Source organism: Hirundo rustica, chromosome 2 (genome assembly GCF_015227805.2).
Source record: "Hirundo rustica isolate bHirRus1 chromosome 2, bHirRus1.pri.v3, whole genome shotgun sequence".
Classification (NCBI taxonomy): Eukaryota; Metazoa; Chordata; class Aves; order Passeriformes; family Hirundinidae; genus Hirundo; species Hirundo rustica.
This window is the reverse complement of record NC_053451.1, coordinates 26,516,973-26,529,471: the sequence shown is the minus strand read 5'-3', so window position 1 is coordinate 26,529,471 and position 12,499 is coordinate 26,516,973. Positions and strand designations below refer to the sequence as shown.

The 12,499-nt window shown below is 47.9% G+C and overlaps 1 long non-coding RNA gene across 1 annotated transcript; it reads right to left on the bottom strand.

The window, feature by feature from the left end:
• Positions 1–8,474: 8,474 nt before the first annotated feature.
• On the bottom strand, positions 8,475–12,316 carry LOC120749532 (uncharacterized). Its single transcript, XR_005699678.2, has 3 exons — positions 12,125–12,316; positions 11,522–11,646; positions 8,475–11,393 (listed from the first exon to the last, which is right to left on the bottom strand). It is a non-coding gene; the product is annotated as an uncharacterized LOC120749532 (long non-coding RNA).
• Between the last annotated feature and the right edge of the window lie 183 nt (positions 12,317–12,499).

Sequence of the window (12,499 nt, the reverse complement as noted above, 5' to 3'; positions counted from 1 at the left end):
GTTCCCATTTCTTGAGTAATCCTATGTTTCCTCCTGCATCCTGAAGAGTTTTGTGATCTATTGCCAAAATGTTTCAGATCCTGCCATGCAATTACCAGTTATCAGTGCAGAAATGTGGTGTATTAGAAAATGGGACAGTGGGAAACAAGAATGACTTGATATTAACTTCAGCAGGAGCTATTTCAGAGATGGTTCAACTTCATATGTAAGGAAAAACCTCTTAAATTATGCAGCAGCTCCATTTTGAGTAACAAAGTACAGAGGAGTGCAGTGACCTTGCAGTAATAGCCAGGCTGAGAATATTCTTATTTCTTTTTGTTAACTTATGTAAAGATACCCTTTTCTTTGCCTTCTTAATGCTTACCTTATATTTGGAAACAAAATCCTCGAAGTGATGATTCCTGACATGATTTGCCCACGTTTTAGTCTTTAGGAGCAAATCTCGGCTCTCAGACCCTCACCTCTGCCTTTAGCACTAAAACAATGGGAATAGTGCAGAGGAAATGTGAGTTACATAGATGGCTGAACCAGATGCTCAGGATGTCAATTTGACATTTTTAGGCTCATGCAGTTGCACAGATCTAAAAGGAAGCATTATGTTGATGCACTGGAACTGTGTCATCATAAAGCAGAGCTGTACTTCTCTTACTCAGACATGCTGCCTTAGGTGATCAAAACAGCTAGAGCTGAATGTATGCACCTCTTTCTCTGCACTAAGGTTGTGAGTTGCAGTTGCCCACCTTCAAAAAATATAAAATTGGGGAGAAAGTCCAAGTGTTGCATTGAAGAAAGGCAGGGCCATCTCTTTTACCTGGCCTGGGACTTACAGGTAGCAGCTCAAAGCTACTCTCAGAGTGGTAGAGGATTAATGATCTTCAGAGTGTTGTCCAAGTGCCCTGTTTGTAACCCCTTCTTGACTCCATGGAAAAAGCAGGACCCAAAGTTAGTATTGGTAAGTGGGTTGTATATTTATCCTAAATACTACTCTTTCACCAGAGTGTCAAAAGACTGGCTGCCATTTTACACACCTATGAAGACCATTGTGTTGGAAAATAAATTATTTCATCAAGCTCTGTCAATCCTTGTGTAAAGGGAATGAGACAGACCAGAGTGTTACAGGGTCCTTGCCTGAGCTTGACTTGGGTACTGGTGAACAGGTGAGTTGGGAGGGCAAACAAAACCTTCATCTGGGTGATAGCTTGGCTGGGGACAGGGATCACAGTGAGCCCAGAAGGTCAGCATGTCACCCTTTGCATCTGCAAGGTCACAGACATTTACTGCTGGTGAAAGGAAGTGTATGAAAGGCACAGCATTGTTTTATTTGGGGCTTGTCCCTGAAGGAGTAAATTTCAGCCTTAGGGCTTTGAAAAGGGACAGCAAAATGCCATTGTGGAAAAATGTTTTTCAGTAATTCCTGGTGTTCCTGGCATCCCTAGTAAAAGTGTAACACACATGCACAATATTGAGCAATGTCCTTTTTGCCAGCATGACGTGGTTGCTCTAAAGCCTTGCACTGCAGATGCTGTTTGTAGACTCGGGAGGGCAGCCTGTGGTTCCTCAGGAGCAGCCATGTCATGGGACCTAAGGGATTCTCCTTGTGAGCAGGGTAACACTGAACAAATCTTGATCAAACTGGTATTTCATGGGAGTGGGGCAGAATATGGATGGGGACCTGGGTGCTAGAAATCAGGGACCTTGCATTTCCCTTAACAACAGCCCTCTGCTTCAAACATGCTTGAAGGCTGGGGAAAATCTGTCCTTTTGGGGACATCTTTTGCATCAGGTTAACGGGTCACTTCAACTCATGTACTTCCTTGGCAGAGGATCCCCCCTGGGCTACTCAGGACAGCACTTTGTTTCCCTGTGCATTATCCTGTTCTCCCTGAGAGGGCCCTGAACTCAACCCCTGCTCATAAAACCTCCCCACAGGCACAGGGGGCCTGCTGAAAGCCCTGGCTGAACACAACACTTTGTTTCTGTTGTGAGTAGCGATGCTGAAAGGGCCTTGCTGGAAGACTTTAAAACATGCCTCACATTTATATAAACAAACACCCTTTGTAATCTAAATCAGACCCGAGTGGTTTGCAGCAGTGGTTTTTATCTTCAAATAAACACTACAGTGTGTTTTCCAAAGTTGGGTTCCCTACTTACTCTCTTCAGGTATTTGGAGTTAAATTGCATCTTTTTGTTTGTTTTTCTTTCTTTAAAGCAGTCCTGAGCCTTCTGCTGAGAGATATAATCATAAAAGGCCTTGCAGAAAACCCCATGCAACTGGGCTCGTCAAAACACGTTTTGAAATGGTCCAGGAATGTCTGAAACTTTATGTTGGTCTTTCACAACTTGCAACCCCATCTGGCTGCCTTGCACTTTGAAAACCTGTTCACAGATGACCTTTTGCCATGGTTTGTAGGGAAAGCCCACGCTGTGGTGCTTGGCCACGGCTCGTCCCTAGTCCCACGCACAGCCCTCCAAGAATCCTGCCTAGAAACACTTCGTAGTGCTTCTAGAAAAACAGATTTTGTTTGGTGTGGATGTGGAGGGGAGAAGTAGGGCCTTGGGAGGCAAAAACTGCCCTTGACTGAATTCTGACAGCTGACATACACCAGGCATGTCGTGGCAGCAGGTATTTTCATCCCTGTGCTCAGAGGTCCCTACAGCTGTGGACCATGAGGAAGAAAACCACTGTGCAGCATGTCCAGGAGCATCTTGTTTGCTTTCACACCTTGATAGAGGGCTGTGGGCATGTTACATTTAAACTCTGCGTGAATGAGGTACCTGCTTTGGTTTATTGCTATAAATACGGTCTGCATTAATGGTGGCTGGTAAAGCCCTGATGGGATACATTCCTGCTCCTGTGATGCCCACTTCAAGCAGGGCATTGTGGCTAGTGAATTCCCCACAGGAAAGAGGGCAAAGGCAGGGCGTCTCCCAGGGCCAGCGCGTTCCTGCGGCAAGGAGGAGCCTGAGCTTGTGCTCGTTTACCTGCACCGGTTGCACATAGCTGCCATTTGCACAGGAGGGGATTAGCAGGGCTTGTCGTCCACCAACAGCCTGGAAAAGGGCATGTGTGAGGGGAGGGGGTGGTACTGGAATTGCTGCTGATGCTGCAGGTGGCTGGCCCAAAACCAAGTTCTCCTAAGAGCCAGCCCAGCTGCTGGTGAGGATGTCAAAAGGGCCCATCCATGCATGGTCCAAGGGAGGCGCCTGCAAGGTGCCTCCTGAGGCCTGGGAAATGGCCGATGCCTTTGCCATTGTGCAGCTGAGATTTTTCATCCAGAAAGGATGAGGCTCACCAGCGGCTGCCCGCTTCTGCTCTGGGTTGTCACAGGACCTTTGCTCCCACAGTCACTGATCTGCCCCTCCCTTTGAGAAGTGTATTGAAAATGGGTGGCAAAAGTGTCACTTCTGTGTCACGCTGCCAGTTACATAAGTTTTTTGGGGATTCACGTTATGAAATAACATTGACCCCAGGGTAATTCCTCAAACGCTACACCAGCTACACCAACAGCCAGGAACCAAGAGTATCCTGACAGAACACCTTCCAACCTCATTTGTGTTCTTCTGGCAAAAGGAGAAGACAAGGGGTCATCTGTGCCATCCATTATGGGCTCTGAAGGTGGCTTCTGTACCAGGTAAGTGAGAAGGAAACATCCTCTTTAATGATATTTTCTCAATGCCACTCCCTCTTCAGACAAACAAGTGCACTTTCTACACCATTCCACTCATCACAAGTGTCTAGTGAGGGTGTCTCACATGATGCTTTTTAAACCACCATGGTGGTGTTCCCAGATTTCTGTGGCCAAAGGAGAAGCCTGAGGAAAATTTGACATGACAAAATGAGGCTGTGGTCCGACATGACTAAATAGCAACAGTGGTGTGACAAAGGGCCTTTGGCTAGAGCAGAGCATATTTCACCACCTGTAAAGGTAACAGATGTTGCTTTTTCCATGGATAGGGATGTAGGAATATGGAAACAGGCCCCACAAATAATTCTTTCACATTCATTAATGCACCAAGAGATGAATCCTCCATTGATACCTGGGATGAATGAGGAGGTTCATGGTTATCATGACCCTGCAAATCTTTAAGGTGATGGCTGGTTCATCACCAGCAAAAAGCTTTTCATCCTCCCACAGGCTCTGCAGACAACTTTATGTTGGTTGTAGTCTTGGTCCTGGCAACCACAGGAATTGTGCAGGGGTCTGCAGGAACTTTGCTCATTCAGTGTATTCATTCCTGAAGTCCAGAGTAATACCCTGGCAACAGAAAGGCTGGAATGACATTTGAAAAGGCTGTTCCAGTCATCTTTTGCTACTGCTCCAGGTGCCAGCATAATGTATTTTCCCAAGTCTGCTTCCCAGAAACCCGGTACATCCTTGGGTTTAACTAACCTTTGCAGAAACTGAGTTGCTGCTTCATGAGAAGACATCAATGCTGACGCTCCTGGCTACAGCGATAAAAACATCATCCTTTGCCTGCATTTTCTCCTTGTCATAACGTGCTTGAACATCCCAGATCTGAGAGCTTTCCATGATGAGTTGTACACAGCAGCCCAGCCATTTCCTCCCCTTTTCTCTTCTTACGGTAACAACCTATTCATACTTGCAAGTTCTGTTTCTTCTGTCACGAACTTTTTCTTTAGAATTCTCCAGGGTGAATAAAGCTGACAAATGTCTTGTCTTCACAATCTTTTATTCAGCAACAAGTGTCTTCTTCATGCAAATTTCATTGGCAAACATCTAGTCAAACTTTTTCAAAGACATCCATTTTTTCAATTTCTTTTTAAGAAAAGAAAGGTGTGTTTCCTTTATTTTTAAAGTAGCTCATGATGAATTGGCTTTCAGAACCTTCTGTGAGACTGAGGAGTTCACAACTTCAGGGCTGTGTGTGTCATCCTATGAAGCCTGTGATTATAATCCCTTTAAAGGACAGTAAGCAAAAACTCTTGTGAGCTGTACAATATTTTCCCATCTCAGATTCTAAATGATGGGGTAAAGCAATTGGCAGTTGCTGCTTTGAATTTTTAGTGGGAACAAAACAGTGAGATTATTGATCAAAGTGCTTCACAGCTTAGTTAAAAATTCTGTACTAAAGGTCTGTGATTTTTCAGGTACACGTCCTTGAGTCAAAATAGCTCTAAAGGCCATGGAGAATCTATCATGTGACTTGTAAAATGTGGGCATATTTAGATCAGCATCCACCAAGGGTAAGATGTACTTCAGTGGTTGTTAAATTGGGTGTTGCGCATCCAGGGAAAGCTTTATTGGAAACAATAGTTCTGCTTCTAAAATTTGTGCCAGCTTTTACAGAGAATAAGAAACAACTGTTTCCTTGCATGCCAGGATTGCATTTGCCTTGTTTCTCAGTTGTCACCCCTTCTGTTCCTGTTCTACTTTCCTTGCTTCAGGATGGATGTGGGAACCTTCTCATTCAACACGTTCCCACCAGCATCAGGAATTCATTTTGAGGGATGAACGTCTCCCACCAATGCCCTCTGTGCCACATGGTTCTCAGCCTCAAGTCTTTGTTTCTAAGGACTGCCATGAGCAAGAGGGCGTTGTCTGTGAGGATCTGGAAACAGGGATGTGCAGTCCTTACCTGGCAGCAGAGTGCTTAGCATCCAGGGAGACAAGTGCCAGGCCCCTGCTGTGACAAGTGAACACCTTAAAAAGAAGGCAGTGGCCTGTCTTTCCAGCTCTTAAATGCAAAAATACTTCAGATGCGGCAGCTAGAGCCAGAAGAAAGAGATGCTTCAGTTGTGCACTGCATGTGCATTAGATCTGTATTAATGGGGATTTGGGTTTGGTTTTACTCTCTAGTGTTAGAAAGAAAAACAACTTCACTATGTCAGGTAGAAGAAAGAACGTGGTGAATAACTGAGATGAGATCATTATATGACTTCATGAGTAGTCATGGACTGCTACAATTGAAGGAAACTATCATTTACCACTTGTTATTTAGCAGATGGGCACAGCTGAAACTCGGCTCCACTGCAAACTTCATTGTTTCCCTGTCAAATCCTAAGAGGCTGAGATACCTCCCAGGAGGCCACTAATCACTGCTGGCACTGGGTGTTGCTGGCAGCACGAAGTGAGCCTTAAAAGCTTTGGTGGTTCAGATTAGCATCAAAAAGGCTGAATGCTTCCTCTGGGTTCCAGGTCATGCTAAACGTTTAATAAAAATCCTACATTAAGACTCGTTATGAAAGGAGAGTGGGCAAGCTTACTGACTGCATCTGGTATGACCAGTCCCTTACCTAAAATTAGCTGAACTTCTGCTCTCCTGTGTCAGCATGCTCTAGAGCTTGGCCAGAGCCTGGCTGCTCCTTCAGGAGTTGGGACCTCTGCAGGCTTTTCTGAAGTGTGGTACCAGGCATGGCCTTTCACTGAAGCACCATCCAACCTCGGAGGGCATTTGTTGTTCCTCACCAAAAACAGGGACTGATGAAAAACCAAGTCTCCAAGGGAAAATGCAAGTGGGAAAAAAAAAAAAAAAAAAACACCAACAACAAGAAGAAAACCGTGGTTCATCTTCTGCTCCCCTTCACCCCACCTGCCAACCCTCCCGCACTATTTTTTATATTATGGTAAATAAAACGTGTCAACCTCTGGACAGCTCAGTCAAGGATGCCCTGTCCTCCCACTGGCAGAACCTGTGCTTTGCCATAAAGTATGGTTCAGCCTGATCCCATCCCTGTGAAAGGGATTTCCTGATGTTTAATAAAAGCTGTGCATGTGCTCCTACCCCATGTGGGAGAGGAAATGATCCACCAAGTTTCTCTCTCCCCTTTGTGCTGGTTTTGGCTGGGGTAAAGTTAAATTTCTTCACAGCGACTGGTGTGGGGCTGTATTTTGAATTTGTGCTGTCTGCGGGGTTGATAATATGGAGATATTCTTGTTATTGCTGAGCAGATCTTACACAGAGCCAGGACCTTTTCTGCTTTTCATGCTGCCAGGCTGGGGAGGAGGCCCTGGGAGGCTAGGAGAAGATACAGCCAGGACAGGTGACCCTAGCTGACCAAAGGGATATTCAACACCCTATGACATCATGCTCAGTGTGTAAAGTGGAGGGAAGAAATAGGATTGGGGGAACATTTGGAGTGATGGTCCTAACTGTTTGGAAAGGATCTCATCAAAGATGAGGCCATTTGTCTCATGACCAAATCTGCATGAACATCCTTGTTTGTCAGAGCCAGCGAGCTGCTTGCACCTCCTCCATCAGAAAGCTTGGTCACAGCCTCACTTGAGTCCCACACACTCTGGCTACACGCTGCAGCGTAGGATCATCCTGCTGCTTTCTCAGAAGCCCTACCCAGGCTCCCTTTTCCTTGCCACAGCACCTAATTCATAACCTCGTGTTTTCCCCTTGATTCTGTCCCCCAAAAGAACAATAATTAGAAAGCATGTGGGAAACCAGCTCACAAAAGGTTGTCAGCCTCTCTCCCACATCCGACAGACTTGACTGAGGGTTTTCTCCATCCAGCTGGTCCCCATCCAGCATTGCCACTGGCAGGATGCAAAAAGTCTTCACACGGAGAGTTTCTACCACCCCACAGATTGGCTTCATGGATGGAGCAGAAAGGATTAGGGAGAGTTGAAGCAGACTGGCCTTTTTTCCAGTAGCGAGCACCAGCTCTAGTTTTACAGGGAGCTGCCAAACGGTAGCTTGAAGGGGTTCATGTCTCAGGCCTAAGCCCTCTGTGACTTTCTGACCTGGCCCCCATCAGGAGATTCTGGGATTAGCCTTACTTTGCATAAGAGACAGGCAGGATGAGCAGGGTGTTGCTAACAAACCAGTTTTCAGGGGTGGGAGTGAGCTGCAGTTCTAAGCATGGTGGAAACCACACTGGAGCTGATATTCCTGCCCTAGACAAGTTCAAAGTGCTGTAGCTTCTGCTACAAGGGGGTGTGGGTCACATGTCACTTTTCTTCACATGGTGCTTTTCTTCCTCCATATTATTGATCCCTCTGGTTTTCCCCACACTTGCCTATTTCTTTTTCCACCAGGGTCACTCCTAAGATCTTGGCTTGTCCATCTAGCAACAGTGGGGTCCACATCAACCATACAAAAATCACCTTTCTGAGAGATTGTTTCAAGTCTGGGAAGGTGCAGAGCCTTGTACTACAAAGGAAGGTTTTTTAACTTGCCCTGGATGGGGAGGCACTAACTGGGCTCAAAGTTTTCTGTGGCACAAGTGATTACAAAGTCATCTTAAAGCAGCTCACAGAGCCATGGAAAATGGGCATCAAAGGGAATGCGACCTGGTTCATACTCATGTCCTCAGCTGCACCTAACTGCTCCTGGCAGAGGTTTCACCATCTGAATGGACACTCTTCCAGGATGTACTGGGAGGAACAGAGTGAGCAGTGGGAACCTCCCTGAGGGCAGTTCTTTGTGTAAGAATAGTCCACACATGTTCCCAGTTGCCTTATCAAGGTAAGTGGTTATAATGGGGAACTTCTGTCAAGGGGGATGAAGGGGAGTTGGGAAGAGATTGTTTGGAAAGTGTCAGAAAGCCAATGGGATGGTGTGGGAACAGCAAAAGATTGTTCAAGCCTTCAGAAATCTCAGAAAAGTAGAAAAAAGTCCGAGGTCCTGCTCCTGAAAGCTGAAGAAGAAAATAGAAACCCCTGAAGGCTGAAGAAGTGGCTGGTGTCTGCTGAGAGGCTCCACTGTGTAGGGCACTTAGCCCTGGTTCTTGTGGGTGGGTTCTCTGGATGTCTGCCTGCCTGTCCTAAGTCCAGTGCCCAACCTCATGGCCTGGAAATGGGCTGGGAAGGACAGGATGGCTTTAATGAACCTTCAAACAGGTAAAATTTAAACAATTTACACCCAAGGGACCATGGACCATGGGTGGATATGTGAAAAGAAAATAATCAGTTGTTTAAACTCCCAAATAGGAAACTTTCTCTGTAAGAGAAAAATGTGAATTAGTTTCCCTTTTAGGAATGAATGGGACAAAACCGCTATCGCCTAAGTGTGGCTGCGTGGTATTTTTTAAGGGGGCTGTTACAACTGCTGGCTGCCACATGCTGGGCAAGGAGAGAGTGCCTGGAAGAGTGAAGTGTGGTGCTTCATGCTAATGGCAACATTACCCGTTCTACAGCGGAGACTCGGAGCAGACTATGTAGATCAGGAGAGCCCAAGCGGGAGCACCGTGTGCAAGCCTGTGTGTACCTGGCTGCCTCACCAAGTGAGGCCCAGCACGGATCTCTCTCTCCAGGCTCATTTGCAACGTGTGAAAAGAAAACGGTATTTGCATAGATAATTTAATCCTGGGACACATCTGTGGAGATTGCCTGCAGGCCACAGCCAAGTCTCATGAGAGTTTCTAAGTGTGCTGGATGATAATTTCCCAGCAGAGGATGCGTCCATCCAGCACACCCTGTCTCCCTTTCAGATTCATCGTGATGGGTCGAGACAGTGGAGCTGAGCATCGCAATGGACTTGTGCAAAGTCAGGACAATCACAGGTAGTCATATATGAATTTGGCTTTTCCAAGACACTAATTTTCCCCAAGATGAAACAAAAACCGAATGCAATTCATCCTAAAGAAAATTCGGACAAATTTAGTGAAATTTGACTGCAATGTGAGTTGCTCAAGAGCTTAGCAGATGACCAAGAGCCGCAGTTAAAGTAGAAGGTATTTTTGATGTTCCTGTGTGACACCCTGGTTGGGGGTGACACCCTTGAGGATGGCCAAAGCACAAGTGCTAAATGGGCTAAAACCCTGAGCCAGACCCCAGAAGAGAAGTGTTACTGCTGATGACTGGCAAGCAGGGGGGCTCTCAGTCCACAAGAATCAGCTCCAAGCCCCCTTTTCTCAACAGTGAATTTGAAACAAGTATCCAACCATTGTGTATGTCTTGGAGCAAATGACATGGGCCAGACCTCCAAAATGAGGTGCTGTGTCTCAGGTGATCACAATTCCCAGAAAGGATCCAGCAGCTGTAATGTGTAAGTAGCTCCATGCAGGATGAACAAGGTGCTGAGGATGAAGAGCCAGAGCAGCAGTGAAGAGGCACGAGCAGGTCAGGCAGTGTTGTGATGGATACTGAACCCCTCCAGGGAGCTCTGCAATCCAGCTCTTCAACAGGATGTTTTAGAAGAGCAAGGACTGAGAAAAGACACGGAAGACAGATGGAGAAAATTGCATCCCGCCTCCTCTGGCAGCTTCAAATGAGTTCAGCTCTTGCTTTCCCTTCCTAGGACCCAGCCTCCAGCTGAGCCATGCTGCTGCTGGGCTCCAGTTATTCTCTGGCATGGAGTGATGTGTTCCCAACGTGGGGTTACTGACCATGCTTTAAGCACAGCAGGAGCCTTTGGCACAACAGGGGCCTCGTCCCTGCAGAGTTTGTAACACAACTCACCTTAACTATGGGCTTTCTGCCCTCACTTGTGCCTTTCCAGACCTCCATTCCTTCCTGCTTGGCAGCACCAATCCTTTTGGTGCATACCTGTAGTGCAGCAGGCAATTTCCTGCCTCCACACAAAACACTCAGGCATTTTTCCCAGACTCTCCAACATCCTGGCTGCAACTGCATGTTCTCTGACAATGCCAAGTGACACCCAGAAGGATGTCCCAGCTCTGGTAGGGCTGCAGAGCTCACTGGGATGAGGTTGTGGTCCCACTTCTCCTGGGTGAGGAATAAGAGGTGATGCACATCCATGTGTCTGTAACAGTCACCAAGGAACTGTCCACAGCCCCAGAGCCTTGACTTTTTTTTTTTTTGGTTATTTTTGAGAGCAAAACCCAGGAGCAAAAGTAGAGCACACACAAAGCGGCCATTTCTCATTATCACAGTTAACAAAGTGCTTAGTAATAAGCATGAGTCAGTGGGGCAACAGGAATGCTCTCTGCTCACTTTGGGAGGAATCAGAAATAAGGTATTTCACTCCTGTTCCTGTGTGAACAGTCAGGGTCTCACTCCTCTCCCCTCACTTCCTGCTCAGAGATGTTTCTACTTATGGTCCTGGTTTTATGGAGGTGGAGACCAGATTGCTAAATTCAGTCTAAGAGCCTGTGTGTTTTAAAAGAGATCAGATTTCAGAAATACTGAAATATGGGGACCTTTGTTTTAGCCACTGTGAGCTGCAGATAATCTGCACCTCTGAAAATTGGAGGGCTGCTTGCAGTGCCAAAATTCAGAATTAATCCATGGGTCTCCATCTTTTAAATCACTGGACCTTGGTCTCCCAAGGCTTTCCAAGAGGCTTTTTCATTCTCCTTTGCACATGGCAGTAACAAGGCTCCTACCTCCTTCACTTGTTCTGGGTGTGACCCTTGGCCCCACTGAGCCTTCATCGCCATCACTGCCCAGGCCAGAAAACACTTTCTGTGTTAGATGCTGGTGTTAGACTCCCTGGACAAGGTACGTGCCTCTGTTTCACCTCTGAGGAGGATGGGAAAAGGGAGTGGAGAGGTCCTATGGCAGCTTCTCCTCTGGAACATCAGCCAAATCTAGTAAAGGGGAGTGGGAGCTGCTGCCAGAACCAGAGGCTGCAAACTGGATGCTCTTACCAGGCTTGGGAAGTAACAGGTTTGTATCCAGCGGTGCTGTGGGGCACGGCGCAACCAACAGTGCTGTGCAAATCTCTCCACTCCCATTCAGACCACGGCTGCCCCTGGTCCATGGCTCTGCAGGTCTGGGAATGGGCAGGAGTGAAAAATCAGCACTGTTCATGCCAAGGCCTAGCAGAGTTGGGTAAATGAGGTAAACAGAACAGTGTAAAGAGAGAAAACCAGCACGGCCTTACACCTGCCTGCAAACAGCCCTTTCCAGCAGCACCTGGCACTCTGCTGCAGGCTGGGAGAGAAACTACGGTGCTGGAGCAGAGCTTTTGACTTTGAGAGTTGGGGGAAAAATCCAGTAAAATGGAGTGGCTGTCTTGAGGGGAGAGAGCACGAAGTTGATGCGAGCGAGCTGCAGGACCGTGGGAGGCAAGACAGGGAAATGGTCAGCACGGGGATGCTGAGAGTGACGGTGGGTCTGTCCACAAGACACCGAGTGCTGCTCCCACAAACATCCACGCCTATTGCAGTAGTCACGCTGGCTACCACTAGCCATGGGGCGGCACAAGCAGGTCACGGAGCACGAGGTTGGCCGCCCTCGCGTTTACTCACCTTCTCGGGCCGGTTTTGCCACAGACGTGGGGCTTTGTGCTGCCTCAGCTGCCCGGAGCGCCCGAGCGGGGCGGCCCGTTCCCAGGCGGGCGCATCCCTCCGGCAGCAGCGGGACAGGGGCCGGGAATGAGCTCAGCCGCGGGACGCGGGGCCAGGTCAGCGGGGGCTGTGCCGGGGGTGCCGCTCTCCCGGCCCTGGGGCTCTTCTGGGGAGGGTTCGATGCTGCTCTTGTCTGGAGGAAGCGCCGGCGTGAAACGGGGTCCAGCCCCGCCGGGACAGCCCCGGCCCCCGGGCTTTTTCCCCCGCTGCCGAGAAGTTTTGTCCCGGCTCAGACGGGAGCGGGGCTGGGGCCGCCGCCCCGGCGGGAGGAGCGCG